Source organism: Haemaphysalis longicornis, unplaced genomic scaffold, assembly GCF_048455015.1.
Source record: "Haemaphysalis longicornis isolate Haplotype H1 unplaced genomic scaffold, Haemaphysalis longicornis Haplotype H1 scaffold_43, whole genome shotgun sequence".
Lineage (NCBI taxonomy): Eukaryota > Metazoa > Arthropoda > Arachnida > Ixodida > Ixodidae > Haemaphysalis > Haemaphysalis longicornis.
Window position 1 is genome coordinate 1,467,136 of NW_027526371.1, and position 15,852 is coordinate 1,482,987.

At 45.7% G+C, this 15,852-nt stretch overlaps 1 long non-coding RNA gene across 1 annotated transcript in view; it reads right to left on the reverse strand.

The window, feature by feature from the left end:
- Positions 1 to 15,852, reverse strand: part of LOC144137651 (uncharacterized) — a 73,381-nt gene that overhangs the window by 22,122 nt on the left and 35,407 nt on the right. The window contains exon 3 of the long non-coding RNA XR_013315700.1: positions 5,649 to 5,741. This is a non-coding gene — a long non-coding RNA (uncharacterized LOC144137651). The remainder of the gene's footprint in view (positions 1 to 5,648; positions 5,742 to 15,852) is intronic.

Genomic DNA, 15,852 nt, shown 5'->3' on the forward strand with positions numbered 1-15,852 from the left:
GTAATTATTGCTTTTGTCGCTTGATTAGCTAAAAGTGAATAATTAACTTTTTAGTGGCTGTAGTGAGCAGGCATGTTTGTATTGAAAAGTTATACGCAATCATGTTTCTACGCAGTTTTATCTGGCAGTATTCTTCTAGAGCATTCGTGCTCCGAGTTACCGAACGGCGAAATATAATTGCCCTTCACATGATTACGCATGCTAGGCAGTGACGACCGGCGCAACGCTCCTACCTTTTGTTCTGTGTTTCGATAGCGGTTCTGCTACTGCAGACTGCGGTAACTCCATCCAAGACCGAAAGAGCGCCAGTTATCCATTTTGCCTATGCCTACACCCCGTTGTCAAACTGAACATTGTACACAGCAGCCACATCACAAAAGGCAGGAGCTTTGCGGCGGTCTTCAATGTCTAGCATGCGTAATCATGCGAACGGCAATTAAACTTCGCAGTTCGATATCTGGGGGTACGAATGTGCAAGAAGAATTCTGCCAAATAAAACTGCGTAAAAACAAGATTGCGTCTAACTCTTCCATACCAACATGCCTGCTTACTGCAGCCGCTAAAAACTTAATTATTCAATTTTAGTTAATTAAGCCACCGACAACCCCAACCTCATTGCGTCTCCCCCTTAGCGCATAACCTCACTGTAGCGGTGGTAGTCACGCACATCTAAGCCCCTGTATTAAAAAAATCTCTCCACTTAACTTTGATAACCCTGCATATGGCAAGGCTGTAGTACAACCATAAGTGCTAGAATAGGGGGACGGGTCGCCATGCTTATTCAACAAGGAGCCCATATTGGCACGGAGTAAACGAAAACTGCGAAGAACATATCTGGGTTAAGGGCACGATAGCGGGAGGAAGAATGGTGTTGGGATTCTCCTATCTGTGGCCTGGGGATGACAGTGAGGCTACAAAAAAATTAGACTGGTAAGCTGCACTAAGCGGGACCTCGATCAGTTAAGACAATCGAGAGAGGTGATTCTAGTGGGAGACATGAATGCCCACATTGAGGACCTAGACGGATTCACAGACCGCAATGGCAAACTCGAACTGGATATGTTTGAAGAACCTAATCTTATTGTAGTAAAACGAAAAAAGCAATGTGAGGTACAAATTACATGGGAACGAGGGGAAGAGCAGTACAGTGTAGATTACAGCCTCCTATCGGAAAGAGTATTTGAAAGGTTGACTTTAATGGAAATAGATGAAATAGGAGCCAACAGCTTAGGAAGGGACCATAAACGGATAACTTTGACTTTAACTTTGGCAGGTCGAAACTCGAAAACGGTGGTTCACGACTTCAAATTAGGTGATCCGTCAATGGCTAATATTGCCAAAAGCCTGGAGTTGGAAATCGAGAGCCAGCCTATGAAAGATTGGCAGTACAACGAACTTATCGGTTTCATTCAAGGAAAGATAAAGAACGCGGAAGAACGCAATTACTGGAAAGGAAAAAGAAAGCCTAGAAGCTGGTAGAACAACGAAATCAAGAAAGCTACAACACAAAGAAACCAAGCATTTAGAGAGCACAGGGAGGCCAAGCGAGTGGGAATCCAAGCAGAGGAAATAACTTTCAAGTGGTATTGGTACCGCCTAAAGAACTTGAAAGTACGAAAACTTGTGAAGCCAAAACATAAATGAAAAAGTGAGCGACTGGAATCCAATATACGGGCAAAGGATAAAGGCGCGCAGAGAAAGTTTTCGAATCATGCAAAGGAACCAGGGAAAAGACCGAACAAGTACATTGTCCTCTCATAAACGGTGAAGGTCAGGTACTAAAAGGAGAAGAGACGGTATTTTAAATTCGCTCAATTGTACAAGAGAAGTTCAAAAGAACGCGTTGAGGACTACAGTATTTAGAGAGTACGGCATCTGAGGCGTGTACAAATAGAGAGCTAAAGTTGGAGAATCTAAACTGGCAAAAAGTCGAAGAAAATGTTTCAGCTAATACAGCAACAGCGACGGTTGAAATTTCTATACGGCTTGTGAACCTACTGTGCCCAAAAAGCAAACCGCCACTAATTCGTACAGTCGAAAAAAATTAGCTCCAATCCACGCTGTGAACGGGGTTGAAAAGCAAAGCTGTAAACGACGCCCACAACGATTGCCCATGCGACGTCACTTCAATTCACAGACGTGACTCTACAAATAGTGAAACCATATATTCTGCCACCGTTAACTGGGATTCGCGGGGGCGGCGTCCGAAACGCAGCAGCGTCGGCCACGGCCGCGCTAGAGCGGCGGACGCTACCGCTCTAGCCGGGCCCTGCCGTGCGTCGGCAGAAATACACTAGATAGGAGCGTCTTTCGAAGGGTGAGACAGCGGAACCTAGCCATCCTGATGTCCTAGCTCGGGGCTACACCATCGCGTGACACAAGCGCAGGCACCGAAACAGTGCGACATGTAAGCTTAGTGATTCCCATCTATACAGATTTAAACTAAATGGTTTCGCTAGTTTTAGAATTGCGAGAAAGCCGAGGGAGCTTTCATGTCGCTATTGATGAGAACCAGTTGCTCTGTTGGTCTTTTGTAATGCTTCCTAAAACTCGACCGAATTTGTTTTCAGCAATTCAGAAAACGCAGTCCCATTCGTGACAAGCAGTGTGCAAAAGGTGGCGTTTCTCTAGCGGCCAGATGTCTGTAAGTGGTCTCTACATTTTGTTTTCCCCTCCTGCAAACCAATCCTGAACGTATCTTTGCGTACGACCACTGCATTACGTCCGGTCCGGGTTACCCAGGTGGTGCGGTCGAACAAGTTAATCAAGCCGCTCGAAGTAAGCGCGCAATGGACGCGAAGCTGCGCCAAAACAGGCCTAACACCGTCGCTAAATCACATGACAAAGCCGACAGAACGGTCCGTCCGACGCGCCCGGCGGGGTGAGCACGGGAAACACGGGGTAATAACGCTCTATCGCCGCACCATCTACACTGTCCTCCGTGAGTGAAAAGCGCACTCCGCCTCCCCAACCGCATTGAGAGTTTCTTGTCCTGCACGCCACGAAAGAACCGTTGGCTGGTAGAGCTAGAAAACTCTGCATTAAAACATGACCAAAGTCTGGCGCAGTCAAAGCCTTGTGGGGACGCTTCGCGCCCCTCGCCGTCAGCTCAATCCCCAACACCCTTAGCCCGCCGAACTCCCACCCGCCGCGTGAGTAGCTGTACTCGTGGCGAGAAGGGGGCCGCGAGGTAGTTCGGTGCGCTAAGGGGCAGTGTGAGGAAGCGGGCGCGCAAGAACCTACTCTTTCTTGGGACATCTAGAGGGACGTCAGGAGCGTGCGCCCAGTCGGATGACCAAGGCATCGGGCGGTGTTGCTTTGTGAATCATGACATGATGCCAGTAACGAATTTTCTTATGCAACCGTAGTCCGCATCATTTCTTGGCATGCAGTAGAGAGCACGTTCGCAGCCTTCAAAGTCTCCTTTCCCGCCATTTGTAGTCATTCAGCATTTAACAGTCCAAGTACTGCTCTTATGGGCGCATGTGTGAAGTGCGGGATTCTTGCACTGGCGTGCAGGGTGTTTAAAGACATGCAGAAATCTAAACACAATAGAGATTAACCACTAGCCATTCATTACCAGCTATAAACTAACCAATGTTTGGCTTTATAAAGCAACACTATCCTCTGATTGTTTAAATCTGTATTGCGTCCAGTATTGCGTTCAATGTTTCAATTTTGATCCAACTGAGGGGCGTAACTTTCCATCGTGCCACAAGTACAATAGGTTCTCTATTTTGTTTGTTTGTTTGTTTATTTATTTATTTATTTATTTATTTATTTATTTGTTTGTTTGTTTGTTTGTTTGTTTGTTTGTTTGTTTGTTTGTTTGTTTGTTTGTTTGTTTGTTTGTTTGTTTGTGTTTGTTTGTTTGTTTGTTTGTTTGTTTGTTTGTTTGTTTGTTTGTTTGTTTGTTTGTTTGTTTGTTTGTTTGTTTGTTTGTTTGTTTGTTTGTTTGTTTGTTTGTTTCCATAAACGTACACTCGTGACTCCCCGTCACACGAAACAGGCGCAATCAGGCCGGAATGCGCGGATTTATAAATGTGCACAAAACTTCCGGGAGACACTTATGACTGCTTACTCATGGGATTCGGAAAGCATCACACTTAATTTCAAGGTGGACCTTCGTCTAAGTCTGACGGGCCTACTGTGATCACGTCTTCTTCGGTTGCGACAATGTCTTCGTCAATAGAGGAATACATGTGTGGCGTGTAATCTTCGCGTCACAATGGTTGAGGTTGTGCAGGCTGTAAGAAGGGAGGGCGGGTGGTTATCTGCAGCCAGCTGCAGCCAGGGAGGTTGGCTGCAGACCGCTACTGCACGTTCCCTCTCAATGCGGCATTTTTTTTTTTTGTTGCCTTCCATATTTTGCTAAAGCTTGCGTCTGTGAGTGCACACATTTCCAAACTGCCACTGAGGTACATAGCTTCACAGTCCACCACTGTATGGATAGCACAGGCATACCGAAATGTGGCTAATAATAATAATTTCATCACTGGTGGCATTGTTAATCTTCCCAGTGAACCAAAGCACCCACTTCTTGCGGGAAAAGTGTATTATTCTGGCCGAAACCGTTTATGCTCTCCACGTCCAACCCTTGCCCCGAACCAACTTGTTTTTTTTAATATTTCAATAAATAGCTTCCTTTACGGGCAATGAGCTTGAAACAGTATATTTCAAGGTTATATTTCACTGTGTCAGCATACAATACAAAACGATACGGCATATGCATCACGAGGCCAGGGCACATTTTCAACGTCATGCCTAATAATTATGATTGTCTATTAGCAGAACTTCCAGGTCACATATATTAATAAATTTAAAAAAACACATGTAAGAAGTTTAACCCCGAAATGAACAAGTGTAGTACACGATACCACGTTAGATCACTGAGTCTTAAGAAGACCTTGTGGGCTTCTTGACCTAGGAATTCTTGTCGATTTCGCGCTATGCTTTCATATGCACGTTCAATCAGTTTTTAGAGCGTCATAAAGGAGTACTATTCGGCATCACGTGCTTTATACATAATGTATCGTCCTTTAAACATTTGTTTGTACCCTTAGTTATTCCGGAACTCCATTTTGGGTTGGTCGTATTCTGTAACTTGAATGCAACCCCGGATGCGAGGATTGAAGTTGTTGAACGACGCTTCCTCAGAATTGTTTAGGACAGGCATTTAGATCGAAGAGTGTATTACAAGTATGGAAATATCTGGGAAAAATTGCACTTGGTTACACTATTCAAGGGAAGTAAAGATAACTATTTAGTATGTCTATGTAATTGTTTAGATCATGCGACCGACTGCGACAGCTTGACGTCATCAGTACATTGCGGGTACCTTATAAGCCATTTCGGCAATTCAAACAAATTTGTTCTCCGGTGGAACGACTGTCTAACTTATATAATGGTATGATGTCAAATGATGTTGATGTTTTGGCAATAATCTATCAGCACTTAAACTGGCTCTTGCGACGTTATAGTATCTCATGTGTTCACGTTTCCCTTTATTCGAATGAAATTTCCGTCTAATTTTCTTTTCTCTGTTTTGTGCAGCACAGACTAGCGCCATTCGCTGTTGCTGGGCAGGAAAAAATAAAGATGAATGAGTGAATGTCTAATGTAACGCGATAAAAAATAAAGCAACTTACCAAACACGATGTGTTAACAGGATAGTACCCATATTTTTGACCTTTGCCGTCGGGATTGCAAATGAAGGCGCACCCAATTGGAATATCTGTTCCCTGCATATACAAACTTATATGTATACCTTTACAGGAAACATTTATCTCAGACTGGGACCCGTGAACACAAAAAAATCTTTTCTGAAATTGTACTAAGTAAAGGAAAGTGCACATTGTTCAATCACAAGATTGCGGCAATTTACTTTTCTCACGCTTGAAAAAAAAAAGTTTGCTCGCTTAAAACGAAAAGTACTCCGATTAAACATCCGAAAACAAATTACTTTTGTACACCGTTTTAAATGAGGCCAAGCTTCTATTTTTATACTGACGCCACACACTGCGATAAGCGCTTGAACATGAGCAATATTGCAAATTTTTCAATGTTAATTTGTTTACCGCGCGGGTACTACTCCATTCTCAACTCCCCTATTTATTTCCCGCACTAAATGTCAATAATATAAATAAAATATGCAACTGCATTGTCTGTGAAAAAAATATTTAACATCTGGGAAAAGATGTCTACATATGGCACATAAACACCACATTGCTTCCCCGCAGTGCCCATTTTCACAGACACTAGCAACTGTCATTGCGTTGTAGTAAGGAAATACAGTTCCTTTCATATCAACTGAATTTTTTTGAGCGCTCTCTGCATGATATTTTCTTCTTGCCAATTATTTTTCCCAATTTAAGTTTTAGTCACAGCCGCGATATTCAAATTTCTGTAACAAAAAGAAAACCTTTTTTTCTCCAAAAATTGCTTACGAGAACGAATAGTGTAGGGAAGTGATCGCCCGTGATAGTTTGTAGTGTAATCGCAGATGGCACGTTCTGGCACGTTTGGCGTTAATTTACCCTATGTTCAAGTACACTAAAAAGAGACTAACTTGAGAAACATCACCTTTTAATAGGAATTCTTGGCAAACTACATTATCACAATTGTTTTCATTGTGGAATTTATTTAGATCTGATGATTGTGCATTTTTCATTTGTTTTATTATGTATTGCTTTATGTTTTTTCTTTAAAACTCATAAATTTGTGGCATTGTTACCGAAACAACTGAGACTGCTTGCTGGGGTGTATATTTAGCCTTTTCAAAGGAATGTTGTTACAGCACGACCGCATGTTTATTTTAATTGGACAGGTTATAGTGCACGTATTATTGCTTACTACAGTTAGACCGTGGTCATGCTACGGCTGCTGCCCTGCGTAGAATATCAGAGAAGAGGGGTTTCTTTGGCTTTGTTAAATGGGCATTGCACCTGTTCCTTCTGCAGTTCCGGTGCATCATGCATTCGTGGTGGGAAATTAACTTATTAATAAAATCCGTGGACCAACTAGTGTTGAATCTCGAGCTAAAGGCGTATACTTTTAACGCACCATACCATCTTGACGTATGGCGCCGCTTTGTTTTATGTGCAACGTTCTATGAGGTTTCCCAAGGCTGAAATCAGACGCACGTTTCAGGAACGTGAATAACCAGTTGACTGTTGCGGCACCTGTTAATTAACAGGCGGAAGGTAGGCACCCTTGCAAGTTCTGAACATTGACTGTATAATCTTGAACCCACAAAAAAGCACACACCGCGAAGAGTCTCATCTACCATCCCTTCTCTCCTCTAGTATAAGGCCTCCTAGTCTTTTGTCGCAACCGGTGTAAATAAGAAAACAAAGCAGGGTTTTGAGCAGCATTATTGAAGCTGGAGTTACTTAGATTGTTACTTAGCTAGTGATTCAAGTAAATTATTAGTTAGGTATTTATTGGTTTGATCGGAAGAAGCTTGAAGTAAATTTACAGGAGGGAGAACAGAAAACTAAGATTCAACTGCATAAGGTATACCTACGACTGACGATGATGATGATACCAGTGGACACAAACTGAATTTCTCTTGGTGATATAGAACTACACACAAATCAGGCACTTCTTTACTGTGGTCCATACTCGCCCACGCATAGGCAGAATAGCAGCTAATCTCTATCGTTTTCGCGGACAGCCTTCTGTTTTATAAGACCCTCGCAAAAACATTAGATCATTTATTCCTGCCCAACAGATGCCTGACTTTTGATATGTTTGTCTAACGCTCTTTCTTAGTTTTTTTTTAATTGATACTTTGATTTTGTGTTTTTAGTGCTTATTTTACAATCTAAAGAAATCCTGTTTCCTTTCCATCGCGCTCTTCTCAAGGAAATCAAGCTGTAGGTTGGCTCCAGTCAATTTAAATTTACCGCGTTCAGTTACTCCAGGCCGGGGGTCCTCGATGCCAGCGCTGCCGTACGGCGGAGACGCGCGTGGGTGGCGGCACCCTACTTCAACGTTTAGGGAACGACGTTGCCCTTCTCCATGTGCGTTCCAAGCGGAATGCGGAAGCAATCTAGTAGAAACTTTCTTAACTGCTTCCGTTTCATTTTTTAAAATGCCCCCAAAGCTATCATGACGCGGACGACAGCAGCTGACTGGGTGAATTTTGTTTCCTGCAGTGGATGTAGTATTTCATTTGCTATCGCAAAAATCAAGCATACATGAGTTTTTAATGAAGCAACACGGCAAAGATCATTTATGTATTGATTTTCTACCTCATATTTGTGTAATGTTTCATTCTTCTTCAACAATGTTGACAAGAATGAACATTGTCACCGAGCTTGAACGTTTTGATTTGGCTGTGCGTATATAAACCTATTGTGCAACTTCTGTTTCTGTTTGGCAGGGTGGCTCAATCGAGTTACATACAGAAAGAAAGACAGACATTGAACTTTATTAAGTCCGGAAGGTCAAGCTTAGCGGTCTACAGGACCGTTCAGAGTAAACGTGGGCCGCACCTTAAATTTAGGGCCTGCGCAATAACGCAGGCCTTCTTGACAGCCCGGAGTTGAGTGTAGTAGTCTTCGCTGTGGAGCGCCATGGCCCATTCTTCCTCTGTGGTGAGTTCACTGTCATTTGTAACGCAGGGCACTGCCATAACAATATGATCTAAGTTACAGTGAGCTGCGTCGCAGAGGCGACAATGAAGGTCATTAGCCTGTGAAATAAGATAAACCGGCTCCGGGTGGGGAAGGAACCGGTCTGAAGCATTCTAAAGGTGTGTGAGGGCAGGGTTGACAAGTGGTAGTGTTCTTCGTGTAAGTTGGTAGTGTGTGACTACCTTGTTGAAAGTGAGTAACGCGTCTCGGAACTCTCTGGTAATCTCGGGAGCTCGGCCTGCTCGATCGCCGCGGCTGACGATTTCTTGCGCGCGATCGTGAGTGAACTCGTGGGCGTTGGGAAGAGTGCCGTGGACTCCGTGGCCCTTGTGGGCCGGGAACCATGTGATGTTATTGGAACGGCTTTTATTTTCTTCCCTGTAGAATTTTGGCCGTGTCTTTGGCAATAGTTCCTTTGATGAAGGCTCTTATCGCCGAGCGGGAGTCCGTGTAGATTTGCTTGAACCGGGTTTCCGTAATGGCGATGGCTAAAGCGATTTGTTCAGCCGTAGTGGCCTTTGGTGCATAGAAGGATGCCGAGGCGATGAGGTTTCCTTTGACATCCACCGCTGTCATGCCAAACCTGCCGGGGCGGCCGTACTGGGAGATGTCCATGAACAGTGCTTCGGCCGATTCTTTATTTGTGAGTTGTAAGATGGTTCCGGCCCTGGCTCGCGTTCTCCCCTCGTTATGTTGGGGATGTACATCCCTCGGTAGCAAGTCTACCTGGAACGTTTCGCTCCCTGTTCCGGGAACCTGTGCAGTGTGATCCACAAAATCTTCCCGCATGTAGCCGATGTCTCAAAGAATGTTCTTTCATCCTCTGTTCTTGCGCGGTTCTTTGCGCTTCTGTGATTCCTACCAATGAATTATGGATGCCCAATTGCTCCCACCTTTCCATGCTTGAGGATATGGGGATGCCGAGCACATTCTTCATGCTCTTCCTTATGAGCGTATTGACTTTATTCTCTTCCGTGCGGGACCAATCGCGGGCACCCGCCAAGTAGCTAATGTGGCTCATGAGGAAGGAGTAGTGCAGTTACAGGAGGTTGAGCTCGGAGAGGCCGCACCTCCGGTTGGAGACGGGCATCATGAGTAGGATCGTCGGTTCCGTTTTACCAGTTAAGTTGTCGGTGGTCTTGGTGTTCCCCCGACTTTGAGCATACCGAGTATTCTGATGACGTCGAGCTTCGGTATGGCGGAACCGTCGCTCGTGCGCAGCTCGATGGCCGATTGATTCTGGCGCGGTTGCCTTCCTCCGCCCTTACGGTTGGACTGGTATAACAGGAGTTTCGACTTGCCCGGAGAACGTTTTAGTCCCGTGTCCTGCAGGTACTCTTCTGTGATCTCCAGCGCCGTTTGCAGGGCTTCTTCCGTCTGAGCTTCCGAACCACCGCGGCTCCAGACCGTGATGTCATGCGCATACAGGACGTTACTGATTCCGGGGATACGTCCCAGCTCGAGTCAGGCACATAACGAGATTGAACAGCAGCGGTAACAGTACTGCTCCCTGCGGGGTGCCCGTACTCGGAGTGAGTCCGTACTCCTTCGACCGTCCCTGGCCGAGTTTTAAGAAGGCCGTCTGGTCTCTGAGGAAGGATCTTATGCATGAGTGAAAGTTTCTTCCGAGGTTGAGTTTTGTTATCATCTTCAGCACGTACTGTTGAGAAATCTTGTCGAAGGCTTTCGTGTGGTAGAGGGCTAGGAGGCCCCTGACGTCTATCGAATAAACTTGCTGGACTTGGTGCTTGTGGAGCAACATTACGTCTTGCGTGGATAACACGGGTCTAAAGCCGGCCATGTTGTTCGAGAAGATCTCTTCTTTCTCGGTGTGACGTGACATCCTTGCGCTTACCATGTGTTCGATGACTGCCGATACAAGACGTCATTGAGATCCTTCTCATGTTCTCGGGCGCTAGAGGCTTTCCCGATTTGACAATCACAATGACCGTTGCTTCTTTCCAAATTTCGGTAACTTGGCCAGTTATCCTTACCGTGTTCGCTTCTTCCGTGAGGGTATTGACCAATTTGGTGTCCAGGGTACGGAGCATGTGGTTGGTGACACCGTCAGGCAACGGTAAGAACGGCTGTTCAGCTCCTGTAGAGCCGCCCAGACTTCCTGCCCCGTATTTGGACCGTCAAGCACCTCGTTTTCTTCCCCTTAATATTTCGGGTCTTTATCTGAGCTCTGACCCACCGAGAGGTAGATGCTCGCTGATTTGTCGAAAATATCTTCGCCCGTCATGGCTACGTTTGGTGGTTGTGCAAGAGTTTGTCGAGTGCGACTTTGTTGATTGCCTTTTGGCTGTTTGTCGTCGATGAGCTTCTTGATCAGATTCCACTTTCCACCCATACGCATGCGACCGTCTTTGAGGGCGCATAGCTCGTTCCATTTCTGTGTCTTGAGTGTGACTGCGTGTTCTTCTATCTTGCAATGGAGTCCGTAATCTTCTTCCACAGTTGTCTATTGAACCGCTGCTTGCGCCATTTTGCTTCAATTGCATTTCTCGCCTCAAGCAGGTTCGCGAGTTTGGCGTCCATGTGCGTGATATCTGGTGGTGCCTCGTTGGGACACCCGTCTTAAGCCTGTCGAGAAGATCCTGCAGAGTCTCGTATTCGGATTGGTCTTCCTTACGGGTCTTGTGAAAACGCGCCCAGTCAACGGTCTTATGTTGCCTGGGCTTTTGCGCCACCACCAGAAGGGTAGTGGTCAACGTGAAATGGTGTCTTCCCAAGTTCTCCAGAGTATTGCGCCAGGTGCCCTCTTGAATTTTGTTTATGAAGATCAGGTCCGGTGTTGTATTTCCCAATTGTAAGTCTCAATCCGCGTAGGGAATTGGGCCCCGTTATCAAGCTAAACAAGCAGTCCGTGACCGCATGTAGGAGCCTAGCGCCCTTTTTCTGCACCGTTGTTTCCTGATAACCCCGGGCCTCGTGCGCCGCCTTGAAATCAGCTTTCATGACAATGGGGACATCCCTCGCTAGCGTTGCAACCTTGGATATTAGCGTGTTTAAATGTTGTTTATAGTCAGACGGGGAGTCGTAAATGTTGGGAATAAAAAGCGGTGTGCTCCACTTGATGTTTGGGGTAATTTAGATCATGATGTGTCCGAGCTTGGCCGAATTGATCTTGAGCTCGTGGTTTTGGTGTGGAGCTTCCGTACGTACAAGCGTGGCAAGCCCTGTCTTTCTTTGCTTTCTAGCCGCGACGGCTCGATATACTGGAGTTTTGAGGGTTTCGCAGAGTGTTTCTTGTAGGACGATTACCTGGGGTTTCTCGGGTGGCGATTCTCAATTTTCCGGTAATGTGGCTCTCCTTTGCTTGATGCTAGCGCAGTTCTACTACTACATATGAATGTTTTTTGTTTTACTGGGCATTGCGGGGTCCCTTTGGGTTTGGGCATATCGACAAGTGAGGTAATCCTGTTGCGTCGTTTGGTCGAGCAGCGTTTCTTGGAATATCTGCCGCCATAATACTCCCCATCGTGGCCATACGTTGGAACACGAAATTGAGGCCTTAGGATTCACTTCTCAAGGCTTGCATGACGGCCTCGAGTTTGTCTTCCCCCTCGTCCTCCCGAGAGGACGGAGACATTGTACGCTTGGTGCTCGATGGGCTTGTTTCCCTCTGCGACTAGAGCTGATCTCTCTGTATTTTAAGCGAAGCGGTTTCCGCCCCAAGTCTCCTATTTTTTTCGGCCATGTTCGCGGTAGCATGTGTGAACTGGTCGAGCGGCTCCTTAATTTCTTTGTTTTCCCTTAAAATGTTGTTTATCCTCCTATTTATGTGCGCTGGCAGTGCCCTAGGCGTTACCCGAGCGTTCTTAGACGACGTTGGCGGCATTTTCCGCCTGCCCCGGGCTCGATCCACCGAGGAAGAAGACTGCAGGCGCACCGGCTGGCCGCAACGGTCACGTCCGGATCTCGGTCGTCTCCTGGATTGCGACCTGCTCGAACCGCGTTGGCTCCGGGACTGCGACGGGCGGCTAGAGCGGCTCCTCTTGGCACCACAACAAGATAGCCTCCTGGATTGCGACCTGCTCGGATTGGCGTCGAGATTCTAGCTGCTGCCGCTGCTGCTGGCCGAGCACGAGGGCGCTGCGGAGGTCGCCGGCACCCGTCTGGCAGTCGACGTCATCGGTGCCGCCGCAGCGGTCTCACGATTGAACCGCTGTTGTTTGCGCTCCCGGATCCTCTAACACCCCAGGAAACGCACTTGGAAAGGCACAGAGTGACCACAAACATTGTCAAAGTTGTACCAATTCTTCAATAAACTTTGATTTAATTTGATTTGAATTTGTGCTTGCAGCTCTTGTCGCCAATGACGTGGCTACCGATGCACAGGCCGCACCTCGGTTTCCATTGGTGTTCTCCGCCCGGGTTTTCGGCTCCGCAGCCCCTGCAATTACCCCGGTTGGGGTTGATGCAGACGCCTGCTCCGTGACCCGGCTTGCCGTACGGGTTGCACACGTCGACTTAAGGCTGTTAAAGAACTTGACGAGGCACATGCGGCACTGTGCGGCGGAAATTCACATCCCCAGGATTGCATAACTGTAACTGTGCCCACACTTTCACCGTATATAAAGCTCATAAAAAATAAAAAAAAACGTCCTACGGTCTTTATATTTTGATACTGGGCGGCTTATATTTCCCATGGACAGTGTTTTCCCAGCCATGCATTTGTCTTTTGAGGTGAAGCCCAATTTAAGAGGATCGGTGTGAGCTTGTTCTTTGTAAGATGTCTTTTTCGCAATGAGTGTTGCACAGTTTTGCATGTCTGTCTACGGAATGCGTAGGAGACCAGAAAACGGCCCAAATTCTTTTCTTCGTTAAAGCTATCCCAACATCAATTATATAAATTTTAGACGATAAGACGACTGTATCATTACGCCGAGTATCATTTACTTGTCACAGTTAATTTTTTCTCAGCGCAGTTGTAAGAATAAGGGAATTGAGATATGCCCTCAATACAAGGCTGCCTACGGAAGGAGCGTGGCTATAGAAAATTGCTGTAATTCTTACATTATCGCAGCTACTCCAAAACAAGTTATATATGATAATTAGCTCCTAAAAATAATCTTACATAAAGCGGAGCTTCATTCACTTCTCGGAATTGCAGAGTTGTCAGAGCACTTGTAAATATGGTAAACTTCATGCTTACTGTCAACACGTGAGCTTTCAAGGGAGGGAGACGAACAGGCCTATGTTTGCCCGTAAGAATACCATTAGTCTTTCCAAGTTTCTTTCAGGTAATTAACTGGGAGTTATGCTCAATCAGAAACTACAAAAAAGCGTGTTTTGTCTTGTGCACTCCTCGGATTACCCCCGCCCCCTCAAGACATGTTGCCGCTCATGTTGAAGCTTGGTACCGGAACTTCGCTGGTCATTCTTCATTACAGGGAGAAGGGCAATATATCTTTCTGACTTTTTTGATGCTCTGAAGATTTGGTGCGGTTGTAGGGTTTCGGTGTGAGCACAGCAAAGTGTCGCTAATGTCGCGTGCGAATTTTTTCTACATCGCTCTGTTTCCCCAGGTAATCTCCTAGATCCTAGACATAGCCAGCTTCGCTCTTATAAAGGTAAGAAAATAAAATAGGCGTGAACAAATTACACACTCTACATGGCTGAAATAAAAGGCCCGGGAGTGGCGAAACCGTTGCGTCGCCAGTTCAAAGTTTGTACGCGCTCGTATCGCAGGATTCTGTTTGGACACATTGCGCCACCTCGGACTTCGTCTTTTACAGACACCGAAACAAAATACCTTAAAATAGTGGAGCAGTAAACGTACAAAAACTTTGTCTGTCCAGACAAAACTAAGGAAATCTGAAATATAATAACTGCATTCACCAAATATCTATATTTATTGCCTCGATAAGCCATCAGCCCTAATTTCATCATCGCAGGAAGCGCCCAATAACCCTCTCGTGCCTTGGCAGCGTTGCACACAATGTATGAAATGGAGTAAAGACGAGTGCGCTTGTCGGTCGTTCATGGAATGTTCAGGAATGGGTAAAGTCTCCCGCTATCTGCGTAACAGCTTCGCAGTTAACGCCAGCGTTCGCGACGCTTAGTCTGTAAAGCGGGGATAATTTTTTTTCAGCGCGGAAGTGATGCAGAGTGATATAGCGTAGACCCGATATTCACAGTGCTAGTGCTGAGGCGCGTTCAAGTGAGGGAATTTTACGGAGAGTAAAAGAAGTCTTATGAGAATTTGGACTCCGGTAGCTACACAGAAATCACAATAGGGGCAACGTGGAGGGAGCCATGGTGCGGAACATCTGAGAAAAGAGATTCTCGAGATTTCAACGCACCGAAGCTCCGCATCGGCTATGAGGTTAACTAGTAAAAAGCTCCTGATTAATTTCGACAACCTGGGGATCGTTACCATGTGCCAAATTCCCAACTCATGGTCCGCTTTCCTGTTTCGTCGAAATATTTATTTGTTTATTTTTCCACCCCAAGCGCCCGTGACCCATATTGGTATGGGGAGAGAGTGTTAACACAAAGAACATAACAAAATACTACAGTACAATGAGTAGTGATTTACAGACTATATCGTTCATTTATCTCTCTTCCTCATGGCCTTTTTTGCTTTAGTTACCATGAAAACAAAAGGCAGATTTGGTTCTTTTGAAAGATTGCCTCGCTACAATAACACTCACACCACTTTTACCTCAAACTCTAAATAAATAAGCTTTATAATTAGGAAAAAAGAGAATCGCCATGCGACCAGCTACCACAATTCTCGCACTAGAACCTATGACACGTTTTTGGAAGCTGCGCGATTAGCTGATGCCATGAAAAGCAAACGCAAGTTGGCAGGGCTTACAAGCTTGCCAAACAAGCTTTTTACGCTTAAATATAATGCATATTTTTATAGCAGTAAAAATGGTATGGTAAACAGCGGAAGTTATGAATGCACACGTATAGAAGCACCATTTGTGTCCTGCACCCAATATTCCGGGTAAAGCTGGACAGGCGACTGCCGCCTTGAGCTCACACAGGCCAACTGGCCTAAGCGACATTGTGTTCTGTGAGTCTGTCGAGAATGCCTAACATTTCAAGAAACAATTACTTTCAGCCGTAACAAAAATTATTCATATACAAACTCCCTCAAAACAGAGCCATTGCGGATAGCGGTCCTGAGCAGTATCGAGGCGCCATCTTGTATTAAGAACTTTAAACAACGCAGCAAAACACCTTTGGGATTTAC